This window comes from Echinops telfairi, unplaced genomic scaffold (genome assembly GCF_000313985.2).
Source record: "Echinops telfairi isolate 266 unplaced genomic scaffold, ASM31398v2 ScPeMD7_1713;HRSCAF=2227, whole genome shotgun sequence".
NCBI lineage: Eukaryota > Metazoa > Chordata > Mammalia > Afrosoricida > Tenrecidae > Echinops > Echinops telfairi.
The window spans coordinates 7,419,740-7,431,417 of NW_022105611.1; the positions used below are offsets into that span (position 1 = coordinate 7,419,740).

General features: G+C 39.2%; 1 pseudogene; it reads left to right on the plus strand.

The window, feature by feature from the left end:
* The first annotated feature begins 4,085 nt into the window (after positions 1-4,085).
* LOC101656192 lies at positions 4,086-5,810 on the plus strand (annotated as a pseudogene).
* Positions 5,811-11,678: the final 5,868 nt, after the last annotated feature.

Below are 11,678 nucleotides of genomic sequence, written 5' to 3' on the forward strand. Positions count from 1 at the left end.
CTATCAATCAAGGTAGAATTTCCCTTGTGAGATTCTGAGACTATAACTTCTTATGTAAGTAGAAAGTCTTTTTCTTTCTCCCAAAAAAGACATATACAAGTTTGTAACTATATGGTTTTAAAAATTAAGAACTGTAAATAAAATTATTCTCTACCAATATGGATATCTAAAATATTCCAGAATCTACCAGCCTGTGTGATCCAAGGATTATAAACAATAAGATACAAACCCAGAAGTGGGAATAATCCCAATGCTTAAATTCTAAACATCCTGTGTGCGGAGAGCTATGGATGGAAGTGGAAGCCATTTACATTGTTCCTGCATGGATTGAGTCTCTGGTGATCCCCAATGTGCATAGACTAGAAATGTGAACAGCTATAATATCAAAGAAAGAGCACTGTGAAGGGTTTCTTAGCAGCTATACTCAGATTGGAATGGAACACCTTGTCATTATCTTCCCTTGGACCCACTTTAATTTATTCTACTTTTACTCCGGTTGACTTCTTTCTTTGTATTGTATGATCATTGTTTGTGGGCTCTTTTTGCCCTTGTTTTGTATGTTTTTCTTTATAGGTAAGCCAGGATGGGTGGCTTGATGAAGACAGTAACTGAAATAATAATGACCTGAGGGTGCAGAAAGGGAGGGTGAGGAAAATGGGTGTTAACACCACTGGGTACAGGAAGGAAGAAAACATTCCAACGCTGATTGCAATGGTGATTGCACCATCCTTCTTAATCTGATTGAACTATTGAATTGCGTGTTGTCTTCATTATAGCTTGCTAAAAGAAAAATTCTTTAATTAAAAAAATCATGCCATATTGCAGTTGATTTCAAGAATGGAGTTGAGAATGGAGTTAGATAAAGAGAAGAGATTTGAGGAAGTATAAAAAAAGAGGCCAAAAGAGAGGGAAGAGAAGAACAACTGCTCACAGAGATTAAAAAGAAAAACAAGAGGAAAAGACACAGAAAAAAATGTATGCATACGCCGAAACAGGAGAAAGGAAGGAAGAGAGAGAGAAAGCAAAAGAGTAAAAGGGATTCACTGGTGATTATCAGATAAATTATTCTATTTCTACCTTGCAGTTTGCTTGAGCTATAGGCTGTTTTTCACCACCATAGCAATATCTCTCAACTTCCAGCCTTTTTCCCCAAGGCATTGATTGTCGAAAGGAGCCCTGGTGTTGTTGTGAGCCAGGTGTTAGGCTGCTGACCTCAAGGTCAGTGGTTTAAATCCACCAGCTGTCTGAAGGAAAAAGATGAGGCTGTCTACTCCCATAAAGATTTCCAGTCTCAGAAACCCTTACATAGTCATTCCACTCTGTCCCAGAGGGTTGCTATAAGCCAGTATCAACTAGGTGGCAGTGGATTTAGGGATAGTCAGATCAACCCATTAAAGCAGAGATCAAAATATTATCTCAGGGCCAGATTAAATGGAACTAATGGCAAGATACAGCCTCCAGGTCCAAGATGATCCAGCACTGTCAAGGCTGTCAAGTAATTGTATATTATAGTGTTTCAGGACCCCGAATAATTTATAGTCATTACTCAGGTGCTTCCTCATATGCATATTGTGCTTCAAAAGTGATTGAAAACCAGTTTTTCTCCAGCGGCTCAAACATCTCTGGTGAAATATGACTTCTATGACTCAGTGACTTTTTAACACAAAGTTCTTGGATGAATTTCTGTACTATTCCGTATATACAAGAAGGGTAAGTATTAACATGTTTTTGGTGTTGCTTTATAGCCAGGCCTTTCCAGATATCTCAGTTTTATAATGGTCTTCTAATTACACAGCTGTGTACATGAAACTGTTCTTTTACTAGTTGATGGATCTGTTACTTTCGTGGAAATCCCCTGAGTTAAATTCATTATCCAGCTGCGGTTCCCCTATGCTATAACTTACACAAAATGCTCCATCCCCATACCCCTCTTTTTCTAAGACCATCTTCCCTCATAGTTATAAGACAAAAAATGTCATGACAAATTGATAGAAATAAATTATGGAAACAATTTCTGAAAGCCAAGAAAGAAGCCACATCCTGTAATAAAACTGAAAAAATAATCACCATTGTCGACATTGAGACCAAGACCACAAACTAAGAGGAGTGGAGGCACAAATTTAAATAGCAGTGTGCTGACATATTCCACCTTTTCTTGTCACAGGATGTCTGTCCTGATTTTGCATCAAGCCCTAAAGATTTTGTTTACTGGACCTTTCAAGGTAACATTAGAACTCATGGTTGGCACAAGAGCTAGCTCAACTCAACTCGTCTTCTCTGAAGAGACTCGCTCAACTGAAGTCAATTATTTCTTGCACCTGTACAAGATAACCTGCCAATAATTAGGGATGCTTATCAGAGAATCGACCTCTTCAGCTGAACCAGAAGTTGGAGGCCCTGTGCATACCTTTGCTTTAGTAACCTTCAGTCAAGATTAGGAAGAGGTGCACTATCCAGAAAAGAATGTTCTTCTCATAATTTAAATTGCCAACTTTAGAGAAATAAGAAATCAGACCCTTTCAAGTATCATAGCTATTTACCAGTCCTCCACATCCTCAATCAAAAAGGTCTATATTTCCTAATAGAATTACATCTGAATTCCTAACAAAATTACTTTTACATTCAGACAGGCATCAACTACAATGCTGTTTTGTGTAAAATCTGCACAATTATTTTAAAACAATTTTACTTTTCAATTAAAAAATTAAAGGTGGATTTAACGTTTTAACTTATGATGTATATTCAAGGGAGCCCTGGTGGTGGAGCTGATTAAGCATCTGGCTGCTCACTACAAGGTCCAGCCATTAAAATCCACAAGCCACTCCATAGGAGAAAGGCGAGGTTGTCTGCTCCCATTAAGATGTAGTCTCATAGTTTTCTTCACCACATTGGCTTATGCACCCATTTTGTCTTCAGCAATCATAGCAGAAAGGTGAGCATCACAGAATGCCAGGTTATTAAAACAATATGTTCTTGCATTGAGGGAGGACTTGAGTAGAGGCCCAATGTCTGTTTGCTACCTTAATATTTAACATATATGTACATAGACCTATGCCCCTATTGTTTTATATAAATATATTTACATATGTATGTGCCTGTAGTTATACCTCTATAAATGTCTTTTGCCTCCTAGTTCTTTCCTCTATTTCCTTTTACTTTCCTCCTGTCCTACTATCATATTCAACCTTCATTCAGCTCTCAGTAATTCCTCTCAGCTACATTGCACTTGATCCAACCCCACCAGGCATTCTATACCCTCCTAGCCATTAAGTTTAGATCACTTGTTATTCCCTTGCCCCTGTGTTTGTTCCCATGTCCTCCATTCTTTCCCCCACCTTCCCCTCTACCCTGTCTCCTCTGGAACCATCAGTCCCACTTGTTTAAAGGCTTGAAGTTAAACAAGGGGCCATGCATGAATAGGGAAGCAACAAAGCCCACATGGAAGAAGCACACCAACCCCTGTGTAATCACGAGGTGTTGAAGGGATCAGGGACTAGGCATCAGAAGACCCAAAACAAACAATCATATCAATGTGAATGAGGGCGGTCTGAGTGGAGACCCAAATCTCATCTGTAGACAATTAGACATCCCCTCACAGAAGGGTCACAAGGAAGGGATGGGTCAGCCAGAGTGCAGCAAAGCTCTGAGGAAACCCACAACATTGCTCTAGTTTTTTAAAGCTTCCTCCCCTCCACTATAATGACCCAATCCAGCTAGACCGTAGCATGCACACTGGTACAGATAAGAGTTCTCGAGACACGGAATCCAGGACAGATCAACCCCTCAGGAACAGTAATGGGAGTAGCGATATCATGAGGGGGGAAGTTGGGGAAGAAGAGGGAGAAAGGGGGAACAGATCTCAATGATCGATGTATATTCCCTTCCCCCAGGGGGGCGAACAATAGAAACATGAATGAAGGGAGGCAGCAGATGGTGTAACATATGAAAATAATAATAATTTTTAAATTATCAAGTATTCACGAGGGTGGGAAGGTGGGGGAAGGAGGGAAAAAAGAGGAGCTGCCCCTCACTCGCCGCAGATGGCTTCTCTCTCTGCTTGCACGCCCGCCTGCTGCCCCACAGAAATGCTCCCATTACCTGCAGCCCTTCATCAAGTGAGCCCAGTGTCCTGCGTACTGGCTCCTCACCTCACTCGGGCTTGTGCCAAAGATGTAAAATTTGGTGCAGACGCCCGAGCCCTAATGCTTCAAGGCATAGATATTTTAGCCGATGCTGTAGCCGTTACTATGGGGCCAAAAGGGAAGAACGGTGATTATTGAGCAGAGTTGGGGAAGTCCTAAGTAACAAAAGATGGTGTCACGGTTGCAAAATAAAGTAATTAAAGGATAAATACATGACTATTTGGGCCAAACTTGTCCAAGATGTTGCCAATAACACAAATGAAGAGGCCGGCGATGGTACCATGGCGGCCACTGTACTGGCACGCTCTATCGCCAAGGAAGGCTTTGAGAAGATTAGCAAAGGTGCTAATCCAGTGGAAATCAGAAGAGGCTTGATGGTAGCTGTTGATGCTGTAATTGCTGAGTTTAAGAAGCAATCTAAACCCATGACAACACCTGAAGAGATTGCTCAGGTAGCTACAATTTCTGCAAATGGAGACAAAGAAATTGGCACCATCATTTCTGGTGCAATGAAAAAGATTGGAAGAAAGGGTGTCATCACTGTAAAGGATGGAAAAACATTGAATGATGAATTAGAAATTATTGATGGAATGAAATTTGACAGAGGCTATATTTCTCCATATTTTATTAATACAGCCAAAGGTCAAAAATGTGAATTCCAGGATGCCTATGTTCTATTAAGTGAGAAGAAAATTTCTAGCATCCAGTCCATTGTACCTGCTCTTGAAATTGCCAATGCTCACCATAACCCTTTGGTCATAATTGCTGAAGATGTTGATGGAGAAGTTCTAAGCACCCTCGTTTTGAATAGGCTAAAAGTTGGTCTTCAGATTGTAGCAGTCAAAGCTCCAGGTTTTGGTGATAATAGAAAGAACCAGCTTAAGGACGTGGCCATTGCTACTGGTGGTGCAGTATTTGGAGAAGAGGGATTGACCTTGAATCTTGAAGACATTCAGCCTCACGACTTAGGAAAAGTTGGAGAGGTCATTGTGACCAAAAGTGATGCCATGCTCGTGAAAGGAAAAGGTGGCAAGGTTCAAATTGGAAAGCGTGTTCAAGAAATCATTGAGCAGTTGGACGTCACAACTAGTGAATATGAAAAGGAAAAACTGAACAAACGTCTGGCAAAACTTTCAGATGGAGTAGCTGTGCTAAAGGTTGGTGAGACAAGTGATGTGGAAGTGAATGAGAAGAAAGACCGTTACTGATGCCCTCAATGCAACACGAGCTGCTGTGGAAGAAGGCATTGTTCTTGGAGGTGGCTGTGCTCTGCTTCGGTGCATTCCGGCCTTGAACTCATTAACTCCAGCAAACGAAGATCCAAAAATTGGTATTGAGATTATTAAAAGAACACTCAAAATCCCTGCAATGACCATTGCTAAGAATGCAGGTGTTGAAGGATCATTGATAGTTGAGAAAATTATGCAGAGTTCCTCAGAAGTTGGCGATGATGTTATGACTGGAGATTTTGTGAATGTGGTAGAAAAAGGAATCATTGATCCAACCAACGTGGTAAGAACTGCGTTGTTGGACGCTGCTGGAGTGGCCTCTCTGTTGACCACAGCAGACGTAGTCACAGAAATTCCTAAAGAAGAGAAGGACCCTGCCATGGGTGGGATGGGTGGAATGGGCGGGGGCATGGGAGGCATGGGAGGTGGCATGTTCTAATTGTGAGACTAGTGCTTTGCCATTTCTTGATGAACTGTGACAAGGTAGCTCCAGGCAGTGTTCCTCACCCCAACCTTCAGAGAAGTCAGTTCAGGAGAAGAAAATGAAGAAAAGGCTGGCTGTTGTTTTGAGAAAATCCCTATCACCATCAGTAACTGGTTTCAGTTGACAATATAGAATGGTTTACTGCTGTCATGTCCATGCCTATAATTTGAATAAAAAGACATTTGTACATTCCTGATACTGGTGTAAGAGCCATTGCTAATGTACTGCTTTCAACTGAAATCACTGAGGCATTTTTACTAATATTCTGTTAAAATCAGGATTTTAGTGGTTGCCATCATTAGTTGAGAAGTTAAGCAGCCTTTCTGTGGAAGAATAATTGTGTACAAAGTAGAGAAATACTCAGTTATGTGACAACTTTTCTGTAATAAAACCTTGTTTAAAAAAAAAAGAGGAGCTGATACCAAGGACTCGACTAAAAACAAAATGTTCAGAAAATGATGAGGGCAACATATGTACCAATGTGTTGATACAATTGATATATGGATTGTTATAAGAGCTATAAGAGCCCTCCATAAAATGACATATATAAAAAAGAAGATTTAGTCTCACACCCCGAAAGAGCAGTTCTATTCTGAAATGACTACATGGCAGTGGGTTTGGCTCTTGGGGTTTATTCAGTAATCTCTTGAAAAGCTGAGGGACACTTCTGGAATTCTGTTCCTTTCTTTCTCTAAGATTTTTCTTTTCTTTCTTTTTTTTAATTAAAATATCATTTTATTGGGGGTTTGTGGTAGATACATAGTCTGGTGTCAGTTTGAGGATTAAGAGTGTAGGAGTGGAGTCTAGGCTGTCAATCAGGATATAGCCAATGAGGCCTCTGTGTGGGCATGACCTGAGAATTCTGGCAACACCTGTATTTCCTCTTTGGAGGCTGGAGACATACTCCACGTGGAGACCCCTGCCAGTGCTGAGACGTTTCTACCGCCACTGGATCCACAAGACTTTCCACTCACTGGCCTGTGATCTTCCTGCATTTGGTGTCATTGCATGTGCTTCATGAGTCTGAGGACTTTACAGAATGGTATCAGACCTATGGGCTAATATCAGACTTACAGACTTGATCTGGACTGGGCTGTTTTCTTAATGTACAATTACTCTTTATATAAAGCTCTTTCTTATACACATATGAGCATCTATGAATTTGTTTCTCTAGTCTACCCAGACTAACACAACGCACTTACAACTCTTATTACACTCCATACATCAATTGTATCAGGCATATTTATACATATGTTGCCATCATTCTTTTCTAGACATTTACTTTTTATTGAGCCCTTGGTATCAGCTCCTATCTTTTCCTTCCCCACTGCCCCCAGGGTTTTTCTTTTCTGAGATGCAAGATCAAGCAGTTGTATAGAAGAAAATACAGTTAGTGATGGAACATAGACTTCAGAGCCATGTAGAACTGCTGCTTCATTATTTAATTGCTTTGTGACCTTTGTGTTTGATCTTTCAGAGTTTGATTTTGGGCAAAGGTTCTCTAGTTCATGGAGCACTACAAAGATCAAGAGATGTAGAAAGTCTTGAGCCCAGCATTTGGCAGCTTATGTGAGTGAAAGTAAAGTTGATATGTTTCAAGTCCCTGTAGGGTCTAGAAGTTGAATACTGGTTTCAGAAACTACTGTGCCCCAAACTTCCCTAATGATAAGAATTCCTTATGACATTGACTAGGCATACAAGTTCCCTTCTCATCCCAGACCTGCTGAATCAGAAATTATAAGGCTTTGGAGCTAAAAAAGAATATTTTAAAACAGCTTTCTTATGACTCATATCATAGAAAAGTATAAATGATGTTGGTATATGTATTTTATAATTATAAGCAAAACTTAAATTACAGTAATTATTTTAATACTTGATTTTTAATTTAGGTGATCTAGTTGAGTGTTTTAGCTGAAGTTTACACCAAATATTTAAACTTTCAGGCCATCTGTCTTTTTCTGGTGTGCATGTAGCTTATACAAAAGAGTCAAACCTCACTCATTTAAAACAAACTAACTCTGTTGCCATCATGAATTTATACTCATAGCACCGAGTGGAACTGTCCCATAGGGTTTCCAGGGCTGTAATCTTGATAGCAGCAGGTTGTCATGTCTTTCTCCTGCGGAGTGCTTGTAGATTCAAATTACCAACCTCTGGTTTAGTGCAGCGTACTTAATCAGTGGGTCATCAAGGAATAAAAATGATAAAGCTTTTTGCTTTGACTAATTTAGTTTCATCAAAATAAGGGCCAAGGACACTTAGATAATCACATGATGCTACATAAATATTTATTATGATAATTATTGACTATTGTCATTATGATAATTATGGTCTACACATACAAAACTTGACTTGTGAGTGAACCAGCTGGTTGCATTTTATTATGCCTTTAACAAATTTGTCATATAGACACAGCTTACAATATTGTGTATATAGAATTAGTACGAAAATGTACTAATGACTGAGTCCAAATGACTTTCTTTCTGCTTTTCATATGGGCCTGTAGCTAAAAGCCCATTTTAATTTAGGCACAACATTCAACTACCTTAGTATTTTTAACTGTTTGGCATCCATATATATTTTTTATATTTAATTCAAAGATGAGGCTGCAGTTGGGTTGTATGTGGCAGAGAACACAAGGAGGAAAAAGTGTGGATTTATCAAAGAATAGCAGCTTCTGCCAAATGAATGACTGTTTACTGAGCTTCTACTAGATGCCAACTGTGGTGCCTGATATTTGTCCATTTAAAACAGACCTTCTTGGCTACCCTAGGCCACAGCTATCATTCAATTGATGAGCTACTTAAAAAGTGCCACTAAATCTTCTGTTTTATGCTCATGTCAGTGCAACACAAAAGAGCTCTTTGTCGATCTTGCGCATATTGACTGGACTTGGTTTGAGACAAAGGTGCTTCAGGACTGTTCAGCCAGATACAAGACACAAGTTAGAAATTAGATAGCACCATGCTGTATTTGTTCATAAATTGCTTTAATTTTATCCCTCAGTTGTTTTCGGCAAAGAACTTTCTACATTATTTGCTATATCATACGAGTACCTAGAATAAAGCTTACGTGAAGGGGTTGCAAAAAGTTCTTAGAAAAATTCCATTATCTTTCAATTCCTTTTTTTCGCCACAAACTGTTGGAAATCCCCTCATGTATATGGACACCACTCAAATGCTGGTTAGTTTTATTTCATTATCTGCATGGTATTAACATTTTGGTGACCATTTAATTTAATTTGATGATAAATTGGTAAATGATAATATACACATTTTTATAACTGAAAAATTTCCAGGACCATCATGGAAGAAGATCTACCACTGGAGCATGATTGAGATCCTGGCCTGAAGTGGAGGAGGCTGAGATCAGAGGCACCAGGCACTGCTGCCCTGGAGACCATGGGACAGAACAAAGAAGCCACATAGAGCAGAGAACAGGGCTGTGCCACAGAGACCATGAGAGTCAGGTGGTGAACTTCCTGGCCCATGGAGGCAGAGGCAGGGGGATAATGTGGCAAGCGGTTGAGGACCAGAGAGAGAGACTGGGCTGCTGGTTGAAGAGAGACATGGCTGTGGACCAATGACTGTATCCTTACATTTTCTGATCCTGGCTTGTAACCTGTTAGCTTCCTGAATGAGTCCCCTTAACCATGCGCATTATCTGTGAGTTCTGTGTAGCCATTGCAACAAATTATAGACCCCATCAGAAAACAAACAAACAAACAGTATTATGGGAAGAAAGATTGGTGTCAAAATTGGATGGAAGAAAGAGACATATCTGCCCTCTGTCTCACAGCAATTGGCCTAGGGCTTGTGTGGCATTGGATTCATCTTCTCCCTTGTCTACACAGAGGAGGTTCCATATGGACCCACACCTTTTCCACAATGGACCACGGCTAAGGGTAAGGGGAGTGAGGATGGGGGATAATGTCTAGAGGGAGAGACGATCTGATTAGGATTTTGGAATTATTCTTTAATTTTGTAAATACAATGTCTGAGCTTTCCTCTTTGATGTAGAACATAACCTCCACATTACTATTTCTCATACCTAGAATACTTCAGCATCATCTGAAAAGCTTATTCAAAATGTAGAAACCCCCCTCAAAAGATACTGATACAATAAGAAACCAGGCCTTTGTCTGTTGTGATTTATCAATCTATAACTCCACTTCCCATTTGCATCCTAATTTCTCTTCTGAACACTCTATTTTGGACAGTCTTAGGAAGAGTCAACTGGGTCCTTGCCTCTTTGAGAGGCTTTTTCTCAGGACTTTTAACTTAGAATAGTGATGCAATGACAAGGTGTGAACTGGAGAAAATGACAATATCAACGTGCATCATTTGGTTCTAAACTATAGTCACTCCTCTGAGCTCCTAATTTCTATCCAGTCACTTCCTTTTTTAATTAATGTTGCCAGGGTTGGTCTCTGTTGTTTGCGATAAAGAACTAAGATCCAATACAGTAGATCTACAATAACAGGGTATAGGCACCTATATTTAACAAGTTATCCAGGTGAGTTTGATGCAAGCAAGTTCTCAATTACACTTTGAGGCATACTATTCAATGTTTTTTATATTCTACATAGCTTATAAATCATGATATCATGTGCACAGCACTCAATAAGTGTTTGCTGATGAAAGAATGAATGAATAAATGAATAAACCAATGGATTCCTTCCAAAGTAGCCTGATTTCAAAGAGATGTAGAAATATTGATGTTGTTCCCTAGTGTTTTCCTGTTAGATACTTGTGCTGTTTTAAGTCCACTGTAGCCGAAAATGACAATGAAGTTTACAAGGAATATAATCATCAGGAATGTATAAGAAAGAAGTCATGTTAGAATCTTGCCAATAATGAAGAAATGAGATTTTATAGGTCTGTCCATAGGGTTGTTGTTGTTGTTGTTGTTGTTTTCCTAGATGATTGATCTTTGTCAGCTTGTATATTTCTTCAGTATGCGATATACTAGGGAGCCCTGGTGGCATAGTTGTTACACATTGGGCTGCTAGCAGTAGTTCAAAATTACCAGTTGCTCTTCAGGAGAAAGACGAGGCTTGCTATTCTCATAAAGCGTTACAGTCTTGGAAAACCAAAGAGCAGTCCTACCCTGTCCTATGGGGTGGCCATGAGTCAATATCAGCTCCATGGCCATGAGTTTGGGTTTTTTCTCCATGTTACATACTAAAGAATAACCAACTTATGTTGAAAAATAATTAAACTCTCCATTTTATTTCTTAAATAGGTTGGTAAGTGTGTCAGCAACTAATGGAATTTTTCATGACTTTGACCTTAGAGGTACTTTCATCAAAAAGTAAAGCAAAGGCTATGTTATGATAACTTTCCTTCAGAGAACTTTTCCATAACAATTTCCTCAGAGTTTACTGAAATTCTTATAATATAGGTGAGAAATCTTTGTAAGAATATTTTTTAATACAAGGATAGAATCCCCTTACTACTCATAGGCCTTTAAGAAATATGGGTAAGTACCTGTGCATGGAAAAGTGGTGTAGTTAACATTAATACTTCTCTCAATAAGTTAAACTATGGCTGCCCAGTACCAATTTCTCAAATCCTTTCATTTGAGAAAGTGTGATGTGATGGAGCAACCACTGAACAATGGACTGGAACAGAGTTGAATTTTGGTTCTACAATCATATAACTACAATTTTTATTAGTCTGTATTTTCCCTCTATTTGAATAGGAATCATGTTTTGTTTACTCTTCTTACCTCTACCCATCTGGTACATAATTAATATTCAATTAATGTTTATTTAATGAAGTTTGAATTCATCTTCATCCTTGGCCATCTTATAGTTTATGG